Source organism: Rhipicephalus microplus, chromosome 2 (assembly GCF_043290135.1).
Source record: "Rhipicephalus microplus isolate Deutch F79 chromosome 2, USDA_Rmic, whole genome shotgun sequence".
In the NCBI taxonomy this organism is placed as follows: Eukaryota; Metazoa; Arthropoda; class Arachnida; order Ixodida; family Ixodidae; genus Rhipicephalus; species Rhipicephalus microplus.
In genome coordinates, this window is record NC_134701.1 from 81883065 (window position 1) to 81903504 (window position 20440).

Sequence of the window (20440 nt, forward strand, 5' to 3'; positions counted from 1 at the left end):
AATGAGACGATGGTTTCTGTTATAGAGCAAGATTGCTCTAAGCCGCTGGCCCAGCAGAAAAGACCCTAGTGGTATTAAACTCAACATAAGTAGCCAAATTTGCATAACCAAGATGGCAGCTTCACTAAAAATTTTATTTAGTATTTGGCAGTGGATTGGTAGAGGGTTCAATTCCAATAAGGAATTTCTGCAGCAGTTTGTTAGAACGGGCAACGTGAAACCTCAGGTTATCATGTTGCAGGAAACTCTGACTTCCAGCGTAACTTTAACCGGTTTAAAAGCGGAAGTAAAACATGATGAGAAGGGCAGAGGGCTCGAAACACTCATTAGTATGAGGTTTTCGTATGTTAGGCATGTATTTCACATGGGGGATTGCAGGATTGAATATATTATGGTCGAGGTGAGTTTAGATCGGCAAGGAGGAAGTCAGAGGAACGTTAACCTGCTTGACTTGTATAGCACCGCCAGCGACACCAGAGCTTTCAAGCTCTCTTGAGCAAGCCAGGCTGTATCTCTGAGGAAGCATCGTTGCTTATTGGAGGGAACATTATTGCGCCCTATCGTGTATGTAAGTATGTCAATAGCACAACCAAAGGCAAGAGCCTTTGGCAAAAGGCGCGAGACTTAATTGATCTCTCATGAGAGACCCTTCGTATGCTACTTATTGTGGCCCGTCGACATATAGAGAGTTGGCACCAGATCTTACTTTTGTTCGTGGGGTGGTAGATTAGGCCTCGTCAAATTGTAATTTAGATTTTGGCAGCGATCCTTACATACCCATGATTACTTTATAGGCGGCTCCTGAAGAGGAGCAAACATTTAATTTCTTTTATTGGGATGCATTTAGGAAATGGAGAGAACAATGAAACGAAGATAAGGGGAATGAGTTGACCTTGAAACAGTGAACTAGTCAGCTCAAGAGTGACGCTGAGGCAGCCACTAAGAAACTTAAGGCAGATATTAACACAACTCAAATGAATAGTCGTCTGGCACACTTGTTGGGAGCAATGCAGTTGATGTTGGTGAGATGGAAGGGTGAGCGGTTGAACAGAAGGTTTAGAAAGCGTATAGTAATGGTTAATTCAGAGATTGAAGACCACTGTTGAGTATTGTGCAATCAGCAATGAGATGAGGTACGCAATTCTGTAAATGGTGGCATTATAAGGTGGAGCATCTGGAATTTGTTCTGATATTTACTGAGTGAGGCAGTTTTAAGTGTAATCAGAGGATGGGGATAAGTAAGTTGCTCCATGAGGCGTGTCTATACTTATCAGGAAAACAGGTGCTGAAGAACTTGGCTGAGAGATACATTCCGATGCAAACCTGCCAAGCTACATTTGACGTTTTTCGGAATATAGTGGGGATGAGAATATATTTATGAATAAGGAATTTACTGAAAGTGATACAATGATGGTATTGCAGGGTTTTAAAAGTCAATTGGCGTCAGGGGCAGATGGCATTTCTAATAAAATGTTAAGCGATTTAGAAGAGGGGTCTCTTGAGTTCCTCATGCGGGTAATGAAGAGCTGATGGAAGGAAAGATATTTACCAGAAGAGTGGAAATTGCGACTACTGTTCTTATACCAAACCCGTGCAAGAGCGTAGAGCTGGAAAATATCAGACCAATTCCGCTAACATCGTGTTTGGGGAAAGTCGCTGGGCATGTCATTTTAAATAGGCTAACGCGTGATGTTTAAAATAACGGGATATTTTTACATTCGATGATAAGTTTTCGTCCAGGCCTCTCGACTCAAGATTCTGTGTTCAGTATTAAGCATCGCCTACTTCTTTGGCCTACAAGGGAAAAACTTTGGACTTGTCGTTGAAAAAGCTTTCGACGATCCCCGACACTCCTTCATTCTACAGGTGCTGTGAGACTGGAACCTGGGGTAAGAGCTTTTCTTCGTTGTTAAGGATTTTTTTAAGAATAGGAGGACATGTCTCATGTTAGAAGAGATTGAGTCCGCAGTCTTCAAATCGGGTTGTCGTGGTACACCACAAATATCCGTACTCTCGCCAATGTTGTTCAATCTGGCGATGTCAAAGCTAGCTAACCTACTGAACACTGTCGATGGTGTCTGCTATACTATCTACGCGAATGACTTCACGGTCTGGAGTGTCAGTGGCAGTGACGGAAGGCTTGAGGCTAGGCTGTAGGAGGTGGTAACATTTACCGAAAGCTCTTTGGCTCCTATAGGAGGCAAGCGCTTATCTGAAAAGTTGGAGTTGTTAATCTTCAAATCTAAGAAGTTAGGTCGAAGACCGAATAATTGGTATACTGGAAGTTGAGACTTGCATCACAGTTCGTACTAGCAGTGGGCCATTGGTACCAAAATTCAATGCAATAAGGGTCCATGGTTTGGTAATTGATGCAAACGAAGCGAATAATACAACTATTCAGCGTGTTACGCAGGAAGACATTAGACTTATTTGAAGGATCTCTAATAGCACAGAGGATTAGGAGAAGGTGCGATGCGCTTGGTTCACGCATTTATTTTGTGCCATGTTTCGTACGTAGCTGCTATGCTAAATTGGAAAAAAAGGAGGAAAACAGGTTGAAGCTTTAATTAGAAAAGCCGATAAGGCGGCACTAGGTTTGCCTGTCTATACGTCAAATGATATGGTGTTGTAGCTGGGTTTGCATAGTACTCTTAACGAAATTGCCGAGGCCCGAAGCACAGCAAAGAGTGAGTGGTTGCTGGGTACGACAGCTGGTAGGTTTATCTTGCAGTCAATTGGAGAATCGGTGGTGACTAGTAATGGTGCGAACCTAAAAAAGTTGATGGTGAACTTTAGGGCTAATATCATGGTTCGTCCGTTTCCGCGAAGTTTGCACTCTGTGCATAATATAGAGAAGTGAATGGCGAGAGCTAGGGCTTTGTTGCGTGAGGCAAAGGATCAGGATAAAGATTTTGCATTTGTTGACGCCGCATAGATTAACGGGCAAGATGCTTACTTGGTGGTGGTGTTAGATGGGAGAGGGAGCGTTCGAAATGCCGCTTTCGTTTATACGAAAAATCCGGGGGCCGCTGAGCAGGTGGCTATTGCCCTATCACTCAATGATTCGGGTAGGGTTTTAGTCTTCAGCGACTCTCGATCTGCAAATAAAGCCTTCTTGAGGGGAGTCATTAGTGAGCCGGCCTACAGACTGCTGGAGGGCAAAGGCATCACTCCACATACCACTACTTGGTTTCCGGCGCACATGGAGTCAATGGAGGGAGCCCTGCGTAACCTAAATGAGGTGGCGCACAGAGAGGCACGAGAATAAGTGTGCCGTCAAATCCCTGAAGCGGCTGAATCTTCAGCTCCAGAGTTTAGAGACCAGCTGTTAACGTACAACGATATAACCAAACAACAATATTTAAAGCGCCGGGAATTCCCTTTGCCACATTCTAGACTTAACAGGCCACAGGCGGTTACATTAAGACTTCTGCAGACGCGGACGTATCCCAAGCCGGTCATTACGAATAAAATTATTTCGGACTGCTGGGTATCGATCTATTTTAGTAAGTGTGGGGGCTCGCTCGATTTTGAACACAATCTCTGGCGCTGCTCGGCAATGGCCGGTGCGGCTTCTCACAGGGAACAGTGGTGGCCGCGAAGGCTGCTTAGTGACGCGCTGGCGGACCAACACAGAACTGCCCAGAGGGCCCGTGCGGTGGCAGAACGGCTTGGCTTCTCTGTTCCCACGTGGGAGCAGCCAACATCAGTCCTGGAATGATCCTAAAGGCCTAATAAAGTTCTTCATACCATACCATACCGCTGGTTATGGCCGTCTCGGGGAGAACTATCGTGTTTTCAGCATTACCAGCAAGATTGTGCAATGAGCACGCGTCGCCACAACGCATACTTCGACCCGTGGTGAAGGGGTGGGGTGAATGCTGTCGCGTGCACTTGCTTATCTCCCGTTTGTGACAATCGTACGCCTTGGATGCCCTTCGACTTTCACAAGACTGATTCTGTCGTTGCTCCCAGGCGCACAAAAGTCAGTTCAATCGTTGCATAGTCTCCGTTGGCGAAAAGGCTGCATTTTTCGGACACAGCGAAGTAAGAAATGAGACGCCTATTCGCGTCGCACTGTACCTGTGAGTAGGTTTTGTGCGTCCTTCGTGCGTGAGAAACGCGGGGCCAGTTTCTATCTGCGTGTCATTCTGCGCGTGACCTTTCAATATGGTGCTATCCCGTTCATTGCTTCGCCTTCGCGGCAAATCTGTGACTTTTTTATTGATAATATTTTTTGCCACCTAACAGGTTGCTTACTGTTATTAGATAATTAGGCAAACAAATAAATAAAAAAACAAAAATGGCAGATCCCACGTACAGTGGGAATCGATGATATGTGAAGCATGAATGAGGAAGGTTGAATTGTAACTTTAAAATTAGCTCAACGTTACGAGGCGGAGATAAATTGTGCTGTACATGATTTCCATGTCATGATTATCATGTTTGGACGTGTCATTTACTTCAGTCGTCCACTCACATGACCTCATACTAAAATTGGTATATGTGGAGCTAGCGAAAGGGCCGTGAGCAGGCTATGAGCGTAGCATGTAGTCAAAATTTACATGACACGCATGCGATCATTATTATGTTTGGACGTGCCAATTACCTTCGCCGTCTTGTCGCGTCACATAATACCAACTTTGCTATATGTTGAGGTAATGTAATGGCCGTGAGCACGTGCGCTGTGAGCGTAGCATGTAGTCATGCTTTTCATGACACGCATATCATGAGTATCATGTTTGGAGGTGTCATTTACCTTCGTCTATTGACGTCACGTGATACCAAACATTGTATATGTGGAGCTACCGAAACAGTCGTGAGCGCCTCATGAGCATGGTATACTGTCATGTTCTCACATGACACGCGCGTCACGATTATTACGCTTGCACCAGTCATATACCTTCGTCATCCATTGTCGTCACGTAACACTAAATTTCCTATATGTGGAGCTAGCAAAACGACCGCAAGCGCACCATAAATGGCCCAATATACTCCGTTACGATGACGAGCGCGCAGGCTTAGCGCAGTGAAGCTATGCTTGCAAAACACGAACACACTATAGCCTGACGTCGGGCGTACCCAGCTTGAACAGCGTCCGTCACGAAATGCAACATGCAGTATTTCGCGCGATGACGTTACCCAGCTCTACCCAGACAGCACCGCGTCTGCCTATTTTCGTGATGAAAGGACGCCGGGCGCAAACAAACGCGCATGCGTCAAAGTAACGCAGCGCTGTGCATGATCGGCGCCTGGCGTGGCATCGCCGGCCTGACGTGGTGAAACGAACGCCGGCGTGCACGCGCGCCGGGTCACGTCGAAGTGTATTGGCGCCTTGTGTGTGGCATGCAGTCATGCTCTTAGATAACGTCTACACCAGTCACATACCTTCGTCATCTATTTACGTGACGAAACACTAAATTTGACATATCTGAAACTAGCGAAATGGTGGGGAGCACATCATGAGTGTCGCTTGTTGTCATGTTGTATATCATGATTATTACTTTTGGACATGTCATTTACTTATGTTGTTCGTTCGCGTCACGTAATACCAAATATGGTACATGTGAAGCTAGCGAAACGGCTGCAAGCGCATCATGAGCGTAGCATGTGGTCATGTTGTTACATGACACGCATCTCATGATTATCATGTTTGCACCAGTCGCATACACTCGTCATACATTCACATCCCGTAATACGAAATTTTGTGTACGTGAAGCTAGCAAAATGGCCGCGAGCGCATCTTGAGCATGGCATGTAGTCATGTTGTTACATGACACACAAGTGATGATTTTCATGTTAGGGTCTGTCGCTTGTGTGCGCCATGCAGTCATATCATACCATACCAGTTTTGCAACTTGTCATTTGAAAAAAACCACCACAATAGTAGCAAGACTATAAAATGTGAATCATGACATTCATGACTTATATATCTAGATTTTCATGTTATGACCAGTCACTTATGTTCGTTATATATTCATGTTATGGTATACTAAGTTTCATGTTGTGGTGTACTATATATTCTGTTATGGTATACTACTAATAGATAGATAGATAGATAGATAGATAGATACGCTCCAAGTCGCATAAGTTCGCTGAAAAATGCTTCGCATTCATAAAGTAAGCGCATGTGACAAATGCGCACGTGGTCCCAATTTGTGGAGTCATTATAAACATATATGGAGAGCACGTCATTTGGCTTGCGATTGAAGCGCTTCATCATCCCGTTGATTTTGGGGCTGATAAGTGGTGGTTAATAAAAGTACGATGGTGCATTCGCGCCGGAGAAGGTCTACTATTTCAGAAAAAGAGGTATGCCTGCAGTGACAGAGGAGCTCGAAGGGAACTTCATGCTGCTAGACGAGGATGTCAAGAATGAAGAAGCTGACTTCACGCATGGTGGCCTCTGGAATCGCCGAAGTATCAGCTTAGTGCGTAAGATGGTCCATGGCTATAAAGACCTAGTCGTTTCTATTTGGTGTGTATGGTGGGGAAAAGCACAAGCCGATTCCGATGCTGATGAAAGGCTGAGAGGGACGAGGCAGTGTTCGCATCGGCCCTTTGGTCGTGCAAGGAGAGCTCTTCTGGAGTTAGCATAGGGAACATGAACGCCCCGTCATGGTGGTCTAGTGGTACTTGGCTGCTGACCCCCAGGTCGCGGGAGCAAGTTTCTGCTGTGGCGGCTGCATTTTCAATGTAGGCGGAAATATTAGTCCCGTGTGCTCAGATTTGGGTGCACGTTCAAGAACCCCATGGTGGTGGTCGAAGTTTCTGGAGCCCTCTACTACGGCGTCTGTCATAATCATATGCTGGTTTTGAGACGTTAAACCCCACATATAAGTCAATAATCAACAGGGAACATGAATGGACGTACTGCCGAACAAAGCGGCACTATCCACGCCAACAGTATCGATATCCATAGGTAGGCATACGTCTACCACGTCAGCACGGGCGCATTGCAGATCCTAGCGTAAATACGTCAGAACGTTGGCGGCGAAGGATTACCAGCAATCTTTCGCAGCCATCAGACAAATATGGAGACAGTGCAAAAAAATTATCACAGGTTGTAAAATGGCTAGCAGTTCTTCCAAGTCAGCGGTTATGGGTACGTAGAGACGCAGAACCATAATCAGAGGAAAGAAGCAAGTGACAAAGGGCTTCGGCTTCCGAATTCCTACGCCCTGCTCGATAGATTACACGAATGTCATAATAGCAGCCAACGAGCTAGGCGATGAGCACTGTATTTTAATTACTATAACCAATACAATGCATGATCAGTCACGACGTTGTACGAGTGGCCTTACACGTAAGGTCGCAATATCTTGATTGCCCGAACGATGAAAAGACGTCTTTTTTCACTGAACTGAGTAGTTCCTTTCTCCTCTGGGAACAGTGTGACTGGCGTAGGAAACGATATACTCCTCAAACTTTCATTTGCGCTTGGTAAGTATATTTCCAAGACTTATTCCATTGGCGTTCATGAGGATTTCAGTTGAAGCGCTCGGACTAAAATGGTGCACGATAGGTAAGCATGTTAGAACATTACATAAAAAGGCAAACGCTTTTTCGCATGCGAGAGACCACGCCGAGCTGTCTCGGTTGTCTGCTAACAGCTGTGTCAGGAGGGCAATCATTGTGGTGAAATTACGCATGGAACGTACATAGACGAAGGGAACATAGATATAGGAAGTTGTACGTATCAAGCTACGGAGCTCTTTTTGTGCTTCCCGCCTGGGAAAGTCAGCAACAGCGCGAATCTTGGCGAGATCAGGACGGACACCATGCTTGCGAACAACCTGCGAGGCGTCTGAGGTGGCAACCTAAATCTCTCGAGATAACGGTGACGTTATACAAATAGCCCTAGCTTGTGTTCCATTTTAAGCCTCTGAGAATGTGTGACATCAGATGTTAGAATGCGGCGGGTGAAATTAACAGGCTGAAAGTCAACATGTTGAACCCGTACAATCCGTCAGAACTTAGATACGCAGTCTTGAAGCGGTCGGCTTCATTTATTGGGAGGTGCCAGTAACCCAAAAGAAGGTCTAAATAAGAAAAGAACCTTTCTTCTTTCTGGCATTTGAGAGTAAAATTGATTCTGGGCAGCGGTAAACAGCCTTATCAAACATCCTATATAGATGTCGAGGTAAAAGAACCGGTTTCTGTGTCGAACACCAAGATTACAGCAGTCAGTGACCTCAGCAAAACAAACACGAGCATATCGCGACCGTCTTCTTCTTCGTCGTTCCTCTTAACAATAACCGTATTGGCCGCTACTTTTCATCGGTTTCCAAAACATCTGACTCAGCAGTTCACGACTTTAATCTCTTGCTCATCAGCGTCTTTTTGTTACCACAGATGCCCGCAAAAAAAAAACAAGTGACACGCCCACAAATACGCTCAGGCACGTCATAATTGCAACGCTCCCTCAAATTGTGATCACGGGAAAATACGCTTGCCTTGCGACAATTTTTGACGACGTAAACTGACGCAGCAGCTATCTTTTATGTTGCTGCCAGAACAACGCCCTTCATCACACTCAAATCAGAGTGTACAGCAAACCCGGTCAAATACACTGGCCGTTATCGCACAGGGAATGTGAAAGAGGGCATATCATGCGGAGTATTTCTTTTTGTTTCGTGGCCATATCTTAGTGAGCGAAAAACACATACTCAATAAATAGAAAGTTACAAAATGTCTGATAAAGGTTTTTGCAAAATGACCCATCACATTCTAAATTATCTTTTTGCCTAGCCCCATTACTTAAAATGTTTGGTAAATGAACGTGCCTAATTAGGCAATTAGGCGGAACACAAAAGATAGTGCGACGCACTACCTGACCTTTACATGACTAATTCAAAAATTTCAAGCGTGCTTTTTTAATTGATGTGACTGTGTCTGAAATCCAAGGTTTGCGAGCGCACATTCTTAATTTTAAGGCATTATAAATTGTCCGCTTAAAAGGTGAACAAAACTAATTGGCAGGAACAAAAAGTCAGATACGTGTGCTCTATTTTCTTCGATTACTTTTGTAAAAACAAATTCGCGGTAGTTTGATCTCTCCACCCATGAATGGACTAGGATTCTAAAGGTAACTTGGTAAAAACTTCCGACTTTAAATTAGCCAACAGACGTGCTAGGCAACTTTCACTGCAACATTCGCTCCAGTTGATTTGAAAATTACGTCAGGCGGACCACAAACTTGCAAATGATTTCCGTCCCGGAGTAGGGTGATATTGAGAGGCAGGAAGATAATAAATTTTGCTGTATCATTGCACGATACTAATTAATGTATCATGTGGCTATGACTACTGACACAGGAGAACTCCTTCACAGTAATCATAGCATGAAACATATTTAAGATAGCGCATGGAAGTGTGCCTGAAGTGCCCCTTGTGAAAACATATTTTACTTTACAGGAAAATGACGGCTAGGTTCTGAAGACCCTGAGTTCCTTTTTCAGCAACTGCCAGCATTCTTTTCACACCGTTATTTTGATACGCGAAAACATGATGGAATTAATTTACCATATGTTTATCTCAGACGTATTTTTATGCAGCTCGTTGTTCAATATTCTTATCTCCTTCATAAGTATATCTATTAAAAATACTGGGTTGGTGGATATGGTGGAAATAATTCTGGATATGGTGGAAACGATAGTGGATATGGTGGAAGCTGTAGTGGTCTTAATGGCTGATGTCGGCGAGAGCGGAAAAAATGGTGGCAGATGGTGGGGGCGGTGACGAGCCAATGGTGGTGTCAGCGGAAACTGCAGCTGATGACGGCCAGAGTGGAAAAAATGGTGGCAGATGGTGGTGGTGGTGGCGAGCCAATGTCGGCAAGAGTGGCAAATGCCGGCTCATGGTGGCGATCCGAAACGTATTCGGTGGATGGCTTGGTTAACAATCTGGATGACGGTGGCATGATAGAAGCTTGGTGAATGATGGTAGCATGATGAAAAAGCAGATTGCAGTATGTGCAATTAATTATTTGTTCGTGGTGTCTCAATATAGAATGCGCAGAGAAATATGTTTACGGTTAAAAGAAATGGGTGCCGCTCAATACGCTTTCTAGCCCGTTTTTTCATGTGGTGTCAACAACGCTGGAATTTTTGTGGAGCGTAGAATGTGGCCGTGAGTGCTTACATTTCGTGCACGTATACATCAGTTTGACATGCGTGATGTGGTACTTTGTTGTGATGTTTAGAAGACTAGAGCTGTGGCTGTGACAGTTTATATTGTGATGTCGCTCCAGCGGGTGTCGACAAGGTTTATTGATGTCCGAGCAACTGGGCTCTAACCAAGCGCGTCGGTTGGGCTTGTTTGCCAGAGCAGGGGTCCACGCGCACTTCTTTCTTCTCTGTGGTGTGAGCCTTCACCTTGGCATACGACCCACTACTAGAAGTAGGTGGCAATATTCCCCCTCAACAAAAAAAAGAAAGAGCTTCGTCCCGATGCTGTAAAGTTATTGAAAAAAAACTGAAAGAAAGTAGGTTAAACAATGAAAAAGGACACCAATATTCAAATGTTGGACGCGATAAGTTCACCAATGATGAGGCAATTAGCGAAGCACAAATAAAAAAACGCAGGCAAAGTGGTCTTTTAGGAACGCGCAAAATAGGGCTTTATGCGCACCACGTGAACTATGTCTGAGGTCGGTTGTTTTCGTTGTGCCCATCGTGACGACGTAGCGTCCGGAACCACTTCGCAGTTTACGTCGCTCACGCGGTGTAATACATTATACGGACCGAAGTATCTGCTGAGCAACTTTTCGGAGAGGCCACGGCATCGAACAGGGGTCCAAACCCAAACTCGGTCTCCCGGACTGTAAGATACGTCATTGTGACGCATATTGTAACGTCGTGCATCGACCTGTTGCTGCTGACCAATGTGTAGCCGGGCGAGCTGGCGAGTTTCCTCGGCACGCTCTGCAAATTCTTCTGCGTCAGTTGTTACTCGATCGGCGCCTTCATAAGGAAGCATCGCATCCAGCATCGTCTGAACTTCGTGGCCGTAGAGAAGGCGAAACGGTGTAAATCGGGTTGTTTCTTGAACGGCGGTGTTATAAGCGAACGTCACATAAGGCAAAATGCGATCCCATGTTTTGTGTTGAACGTCGATGTACATGGAGATCATGTTTGTGACTTTGTTATTTAGTCGCTCAGTTAAGCCGTTGCTCTGCGGATGGTAAGCTGCCGTCGTTCGATGCCTAGTGTTAATTAGCCGAAAAACATCATCAATAAGCTTTGCAGTGAACGCTGTTCCTCTGTCGGTTATCACTGTAGATGGAGCACCGTGGCGCAGAACAATGTAGCACATGAAGAACTGTGCTGCTTCAGAAGCCGTGGCTCATGGTATCGCCTGTGTCTCAGCATAGCGGGCCAAATAGTTAGTTGCAACAATGACCCATTTGTTGCCGTCAGACGATAAAGGAAATGGGCCGAGAATGTTCATGCTGACTTGGTCAAATGGCTTGTGGGGTGGATCAATTGGCTGAAGTAATCCAGCCGGCTTGCTTGGTGGCGACTTTCGACGCTGGCGTTCACGACAGCTTTTAACGTACTGTTTCACGCTTGCTGAAAGTCCGGGCCAGTAGTACGCCTCACTTACTCTGGCGAGCGTTCGCGAGTAACCTAGATGACCAGATGTGGGCTCGTCATGGCACGCGGAGAGGACTTCGTCCCGCATGTCCTTCGGAACGACGAGGAGGTAAGCGCGGCTCGAAGAACGGGTGTTTTTTTTTGTACAGGACATTATCTCGGAGGCACAAAGACGTCATGACGTGAAATAGATGGCGAGGTATAATGGCGCTATGACCCTCCAGATAGTCGATGAGCGGTCGAATCTCTTTATCCTCTCGCTGGCGTCTGCTCAAGTCAGATGAGCTAAGGGCGCCCAGGAAACCGTCATCGTCGTCTTCTTCTTGATTGACTAAAGGTATATGTGTACGCGACAGCGTATCAGCGTCTTCATGCTTCCGTCCAAACTTATATATGATGGTAACATCAAATTCCTGTAGACGCAAGCTCCATCGGGCCAGTCGTCCAGAGGGATCACGAATGTTTACCAACCAGCAGAAGACATGGTGGTCCGTCACCACTTCAAATGGACGACCATAGAGGTACGGGCGAAACTTGGTGATCGCCCACACTACTGCGAGACACTCTTTCTCTGTGGTCGTGTAATTTAGCTCGGTACGGGACAGTGAGCGGCTGGCATAGGCAATGACTCGTTCTTTGCCGTGTTGAAGCTGGACGAGCACGGCGCCGGGGCCGATGTTACTGGCGTCAGGTGCACCTCTGTGTCAGCATCATCGTCAAAATGCGCAAGAACAGGGGCTGACTGCATCCGGTGTCGTAGCTCGGCAAAAGCAGCCTGTTGTTCGGTAGCCCATACAAACGGTGTGTCGTCGCGTGTAAGGCGAGTCAAGGGTTGCGCTATTTTGGAAAACCCTCTAATATATCGTCGATAGTAGGCGCACAAGCCCAGAAAACGCCGAACAGTTTTTTTGTCTGTAGGATGCGGAAACACGGCTACTGTGGCAAGTTTGTCGGGGTCGGGTCGGACTTCTTTCGCATTGACTACATGGCCAAGGAATTTGAGCTCTTCATAACCAAAGTGACACTTCTGCGGTTTGAATGTAAGATCTGCTGATTGAATAGCCGGTAGCACACTCCTGAGGCGATGAAGATGTTGCTGGAAGGTTTCAGAAAACACGACAACATTATCAAGGTATACGAGACAAGTTTGCCACTTCAGACCAGCAAGCACAGTGTCTATCATTCGCTGGAAGGTTGCGGGCGCTGAGTACAAACCAAAAGGAAGGACTCGAAATTCACACAGGCCATCAGGGGTAACAAAGGCCATTTTCTCGCGATCTCGCTCGTCAACCTCGATCTGCCAGTACCCGCTTTTTAAATCTAAAAAGAAAAATAGTGGGTGCGGCGTAATCTGTCTAACGAGTCGTCGATGCGTGGCAGCGGGTACACGTCCTTTTTAGTCACGCTGTTCAGCTTCCGGTAATCGACGCAAAAACGTAGTGTTCCGTCTTTCTTCTTGACTAGGACGACCGGAGAGGACCACGCACTATTGGAAGGCTCGATGATGCCGTCGTCAAGGATTTCTCGAACTTGCGTACAAATGGCTTTTCGTTCCTTCGCTGACACACGGTAAGGCTGTTGGTGTACTGGGCGGGCGTCGTCGTAAGTGATGATTCCGTGCCCAGTGATCGAAGTCTGGTGCACCTTAGAGGAAGCAGCGAAGCATGACTTGAATTCAAGCAAGAGTTTTCGCAGTGCTGTCTGGTTTTCTGGTGTGAGGTTAGAATTAATATCGATATTGTTTAGAGACATATCGGCGGCCTCCACTGCCTCCGATGAGAAGCAGATGGGGACGGTTCCTAATTCATCTGCAAACGCTAACGAAGTGCCACGGAAAAGGTGTCGGTGTTCGTTGCTGAAATTTGTAACGAGCAGTTGAGATCGGCCATCACGTAGCTGTATGATACTCCTAGCCACACAAACACCTTGAGTCAGCAAGTGTTCAAAACTACTTTATGCAATCGCTTCCCCATTTCGCAATCCACAGCATGTGACGTCGACAATAACACTGGCTCTTGGAGGAAGCGTTATACTTTCAGCAGAAACACGAAGAATGTCGGCACGTTGTTGGTCGTCCTGCTTGTCGATTGCTCGGTCGGCTGAGAAGGTGATGCAATTTTCTTGAAGGTCACTGACAGCTCCATACTCCTGCAGGAAGTCAACACCAAGAATAACGTCGCGTGAACATTCACGGAGCACAAGGAAACTTCCTACAAAAGTATAACCGCAGACCCGAACTCTACTCGTGCAGGTTCCAAGTGGAGAGACGGTGTGGCCACCAGCCGTTCGAATCACAGAGCCATGCCAGGCCGTGATTACATTTTTTAGTAGTCTGGTCATTTTCCCGCTTAGTATCGAATAGTCAGCCCCGGTATCAACTAAAGCACCTACTGCATAGCCGTCTATCAGCACCGGTATATCCAGAGAAAGCCGCACATATCGCTCAGTCGAATCCACACCCTTTACTGTTAGCGTCGATCGGAGGTTTTCAGCACGTCGACTGCCAGCGACCTCGCCTCCAAGGGTCGCTTGCGTTAGTTTTCCCGGCGGGGACTGGGGGACCATGCGCCAGCATGGTGCAGTGGCGAAGATGAAAAGCGCCTTGGCGACGGTGAGCGCGGCTGCCGTCCAGAAGGTGGTGGCATGCACTGTTGAGCCAGGTAGTCCTCAAGGTCCCGGGGTCGCTGGCCATACCGAGGAGGCGCTGAATATACTGAAAAGCCTAGCAGCCCAAGGCGTCGGTATGGACACTGGCGGTACAGATGGTCCGCTTCACAGCAGTGGAAGCACAAAGGTCGGCGATCAGTAGTGCGCCAAACATCAGATTTGCGAGGCGAAGCACGTCTGTCGTCAAGGTAGTGTGCTGGTTGTTCCGCAAGATGCACAGGGCTGGCGTAAACGAAGGGTGGGGGCGTGCGTGTGTTCTTGTAGTACCGTAGAGGCTTCGCCGACTGAAGTGAAACCGTAGGAGGTGCCTGAACAAACAGCGGGGAAGAGGAAGGTGGGCGCTTCAAGGCTTCCGCATAAGTCGCACGGTGGTTGTCAGCCGGGGTGGGTGTGGCGTTATCCAGACTCACAGGGTCACGAAGGGCATGATGCAGCTCGTCCTTGACGACGCTTGCAATGGAACTCACCGTAGGTAGTGGTGGTGTGGCAGCCTTTTGCAGCTCCTCGCGTACTATAGAGCGGATAAGGTCGCGCAGACACTTGGTGTTGCTCCCAAAAGTCGTGAGAACTTGAGCAGTGGACGTGTTCACTTGCCGCTCATATAGGGTGGATCGATGCTGAAGCATCTTTTCTATCGTGACGGCTTCGGACAAAAACTCGGCGACCGTGTTCGGAGGGCTCCGTACAAGGCCAGTGAAAAGCTGCTCCTTAACTCCCCGCATCAGATGACGCAACTTCTTTTCTTCTGTCATACTGGGATCAGCCTGTCGAAATATGCGCGTCATATCTTCCACATAGGTCATGACAGTTTCGTTGGGCATCTGGATGCGGGCCTGGATCGCTCGCTCCGCTCGTTCGTGGCGATCAGCACTTCTGTAAGTGTCCAACAGCTGGCGGCGGAATTCGGGCGACGATGTCATCTGTTCTTCGTGATTAATGTACCAGGTACGTGCTCCATCCTCCAAATAGAAGTACACACGCCGTAGTTTGCCCGCGTCGTTCCAGTCGTTCAAAGCAGCCACGCGTTCGAAGTCGACCAACCAGTCCTCGACGTCTTCGAGCTCGGTGCCATGAAACGGTGTCAGAACCTGTGGACTTTCGAGGGTGTACCGAGTCACCGGGGGGTTTCCCGTACCTGTTAAAGTGGTTTGAACGGACGTGCTCATCCTACTGGTGTGAACTGTAGGGTCAGCTTCGGGTGGCAATCCCCTGATCTTGCGGCTTGTCCGATGAACGGGAGTGTGGAATCGCACTGGGCTTGTGGTGCCGCTTCCAGGAGGGGTCTGAAACATCCGTGAGGGGCTACCCAGCACCTCCACTAATTGTCACGTCGCTCCAGGGAGTGTTGACAAGGTTTATTGATGTCCGAGCAACAGGGCTCTAACCATGCGCGTCGTTTGGGCTCGTTTGCCAGAGCGGGGGTCCACGCGCACTTCTTTCTTCTCTGTGGTGTGAGCCTTCACCTTGGCATACGGCCCACTACTAGAAGTAGGTGGCAATATGCTACAATGCCGCGCCGTTGTCGAGAAAGAAATGAGCTCCAGTTCGCAATTACCCCAACGGTAGACTAGAATACAGCGGTAACTTGAAGTCGCCAGGCTAGAGATGCCACTCTTGCAATTCTTTCAGACTGAATTGCTTGAGTCTTACAACAAAGTGCGTGCGATGCTAAAATGAATAAACTTCCACCCTCGACATACGTCGAGATAAGACCCAGCGAGTTTTCTTTCACCCTTTTGTTCCGACACAATGATTTCCACTAAAGGTTAGACCTATATCAACCGAGCCTGTAAAAAAGGTATCGGCGCTTTTGCGTTTCAGGATACACAATTTGGACGAGTAAGAACCACAATACAGCACAAGCGTGGCATCATTCACCCTAAATGAAGCATTTTTTATAGTTTACAGTATCCGCGCAGGAAGCGACAAACAACGCTGCGACTAGGTGCCAGCACTTCCCGCAAACGCACGCCTCCCGTCACTGACAGCCGCTGGTAGCGCTTGCCGGCACTTAGCAAGCTTTTATGCAAAAACACAGACTTGCACTGCCACGGTGGTCTAGTGGCTAAGGTACTCGGCTGCTGACCCGCCGGTTACGGGTTCAAATGCCGGCTACGGCAGCTGCATTTTCGACGGAGGCGCAAATGACGTAGGCCCGTGTGCTCAGATTTGGGTGCATGTTTACGAACCCCAGCTGGTCAACATTTCCGAAGCGCTCCACTACGGCGTCTATCATAAACATATGGTGGTTTCGGGACGTTAGACCCCCCCACAAATTATTCAACTCAGACAATCAAGACCACAGACTGGTCCATTAGTATCCTTACTGAGCCATTGTGAAAACATAATGTTTCCTGCGCACAGCGTTTGTTTTGGCCCAGCCATTATGTAGTTGTTGCTAACCATAGAGCTAGAGCATTGTGCTGGCACGACTGCGCTGTACGTTGCGCGAAAGTTATCGCATTACTCAATCACTTGTGTGGGCGTATTTATCAAATGTACCTAGAGGCGTCATAGAGCCTGAGCAGATGTCGCCCTTTAGAACGAGCGAAAAAATGATGAGAAACTTGTCAGTAACTGCCAATAAACTGTACCGGCTCCTCAGTCCACTTGGTTTTTCTTCTTGCGGTTTTTAATTGTAATTGAAACACAGCGCTGTTGCCATTATCGCAGGGGAAATTGTGCAGGCAGCTGTTGTTTGTGCTAAATGAATGTGCTAGTTTTTGTATAGCAGGTGTAGATCCCGTCTATCGGGAGTAAGCAAAACACATAACTGAAGTTCAACGGTCCGTTTGTAAGTTCACTGGCGATTTAACAGGATATTTCACACAAGCTGGCATGGCGCAGTGGTTAGCGTGTTCAGTTGGAAATCCGACGGCTGGACGTTTGATTCCTCGTGATCACGTTTTTTTCACAGATGCTGTCTGCGCTGGTTTCTACACAATTATTAATTTTATTTTGCTTGGTGGCAGCTCGTCACGGTGGTTCTCGCGCCATCTCGCACTCCAGATTTGCCGGCGCTCCATCAACCACCATATGTCACCATACACCAAGTGCCACCAATATTTCCTGCACCATATACCACCAAAACGGTGGATGGCGGAATCCACCGTTCCTATGGTGGACGTTTTTTTCAATGGCTAGTGTCTAATTTGTGAAGCTAAGTTGTTCAGAATAGTAGTCTATGAATTCAGATATAAATATAACATGAGAAACTTGTTTCGGCGTCAGTAGAGAGCTCATTTCGACGTTTCTATTACGCTACAAGGGGTGTAAAAAATTTTATTTGTGAATGCCCTCACAAACAGAACTTCTTTTTTACATTCATTTGCCCGCACATCCAGCCTCTGAGTGAGGTCCTATTACTAGGGCACACTGAGTTTACTAGGTACCGAGTATCATTCCGAAGCATCATCCTACATTGGCTTCCTCTATATGTCGCAATTTTTGGCGCCTACAACCACTAAAAATATTTTAATTGCACGCCTAATCTCCCAATCTGCTGCCCGCTGGTGCATAGCAACACCTGGTTCCACAGATATTGCATTGAGGAGATGCTGTGCGGCCCAGAATCGATTTGCAGTAAAGTATTGTCAGTGATCAGTGGCCCATATACCGCTGCGCGTTGCATACCAGATGTCCTATGAAATGTGTAGAGGTTATTAAATTAGGTGTCTGGCAAGTTGAAAAATCAGAGCAACTACATGGCGGAAGTTATTGTTTTTTTACAATGTAAAAACTATTGTCTGAGCTCTCTTTGGGTTACATTACTGAGCTTGCGTCTTTCTGCAATGAATTTGCTAGAGTAACAGAAGCAAACATGGTTAACTTACCATATCACGCGTTATTACTGCTATGTCCGATAGTCAATAGTAACCGCCATATTACGAGTGATGAGCCAAGATATCGAACAGAAGCGAAGATGTGTAAATTTTTGCGTAGTGTAGACAAGGTGCATTTTAGGAAGTCCTTGGTCATATATCGTAAAATTGATAAGACATACAATATCTTTCACCAAGAATATGGCGGATGCCTGGGGGGATAGCGTGCCAATAAACTGAAATACTATTTGTTTCTTTAGCTTACTATAGGTCAGCGTTCTATAACCCTGAATGAACGAATAAACCCCTAAAATACAGCAGTTTCCTTCCGGCGAGGCGTGAGAAATAGAGGATATACCCCTGTCACGTCCCGCCTTCCCTCAACCAGTATGATGATGTCCCAGATAATGACTCCAGCTCCTTGGACCTCGGCAACATTTCTGGTTTCCCGGACAGCCCTAAGGTGGACTACGAGCTTGCCGCTGGTGTCGGCCACCGGTGATCGGCGGTGTCAAAGATACATGCATCTTATACACTATCATAGATACTCTTTCGGTATTTTGTATCTCTATTGCGATAGGTCTCGCAGAAAGGATATATGTAGGTCGATTTTTGATATTTCAAATATTGTTTGATCTATTGATTGATATGTGGTGCTTAACGTGCCAAAACCATCATATAATATTAAGCGATTCCATAGTAGCAGGCTCCAGAAATTTTGCTCACCTGGGAGTTTTTAACGTGCGCCCAGATCTGAGCACATTGACAGACAGCGTTTCCACCTCCATCGAAAATGCAACCACAGCAGCCGGGATTCAATCTCATGACCAGCGAGTCAGCTGCCGAGTACTTTAGCCACTGGACCATCGCGGCGGGGCATTTCAAATGACGTATCATAGGTCCTAAAACACAAGACACGTCTGTAGAAATGCCACGATGCAAAACAATAAAAGTTGGCCGAACTCTGCTTTTCAAGCTGCTACACTGGTACCACTAGGGACGTAAAAAGTCAAGCGACAGTGGCATTCCTTTGTCTTTCCACCAGAAAGCTCCCCTGAGCATAGGAGATTATGTCTGTACGCGTTTCCATTGAGTAAAAGAGTGTCACGTGATGGCGATCAAGCCATCTCGAAAAAAGCATGCGCGTAAGCGTCTACATAATGCTGACTTTTTGTTTCTCGATGTTTTCTTTTTTGAATATGTCAGTGCCGTGAACTTTGTAGTATGGTACTTTGGCTGTATGTGGCGTTTTAAGTGTACCGTGGTACTGTGGTACGATAGTTTGGCTGCGTGTGGCACTTTTAGATTAAATTGGAACGCAGCTGCAATATTGTTATCAAAGTTATTCTTGCGTAGCGCTTAGTTGTAAAATCTCAAGAATGAAAAAAATAATTGTCTTAGTGTGTGACTTGCTGCTTTCACTGAAAGATTTGACAGATCTCCGCACTAGAAGATTGACTTACACAAAACAAGGTTGAATTTTCTGCTAGGTATATTTCAACATTTTAACAGCCGTCTTAGACGTGGTTTCAATAATGAATTGAATTGAAGAAGCATCTATGTAGCAGATGGTACTTCGATGCACTGCGTTTTTTGTCTTATGTTACGGATGAATTATTATTTTAGGAATGGCTTCATTGTTAGCACAAATGCAGCCTTCACTGTTTTCCGTTCGCATCATGCACATTACGTAAAACTCAAAATAGCTTGATTTTTGTTTGTTACCTGAAATATGTACTTTGTAACAACCTTAACTCTTTCTTCTTTTATTTACTCTTGTTTTCAATTATCTGCATCTTTGCTACTATGTGCATGCTTACATTCCTAGCAAGTGTATTGTTTAGACGATGTTCAGGGCAAATATAATATAATATTAGGCTTCTTCGAGCTCACAGTTCAAAATATTATGCATGCTACTTATTGAAATGGCAACACTAGTTTTGTGTTAAATAATGAAAACCATAAGAAGAAATACAGAAGGCCTAATGAAGACAATTTGAGAAACATGATACCAAACGCTCCAGTTTTCGTACGAACGTCTCTAGAGCTGATTTAGTGTTCTTTTCTATGAGCACTGAGTTTTTTTGTATTTTCATACATGAACACGTAAGCGCACGACAAATCGCGCTGTATTTTCATGGCTTGTAGAGATTGCACCTGTGTAATGCTTAAAAAGGATGCCACGTAAGGGAATCAAATGTGTACAAAGCACTCGTTAACCTGAAGTAAATAAGACCAAGGGTGAGGTTAAACTAAGATAAATGTTCTAGCATTTACGTTTTTCCCATTCGGGCCAAAGGCATTTGAGTACGTTATAGGAGGCATTGTAATATGATTCATTATTTTTCAATGTATG

At 46.2% G+C, this 20440-nt stretch overlaps 1 long non-coding RNA gene across 1 annotated transcript in view; it reads left to right on the forward strand.

Annotated features, from left to right (window-relative positions):
* Positions 1 to 7342: 7342 nt before the first annotated feature.
* Positions 7343 to 20440, forward strand: part of LOC142785081 (uncharacterized) — a 39029-nt gene continuing 25931 nt past the window's right edge. Inside the window, exon 1 of the long non-coding RNA XR_012888845.1 lies at positions 7343 to 7443. This is a non-coding gene — a long non-coding RNA (uncharacterized LOC142785081). The remainder of the gene's footprint in view (positions 7444 to 20440) is intronic.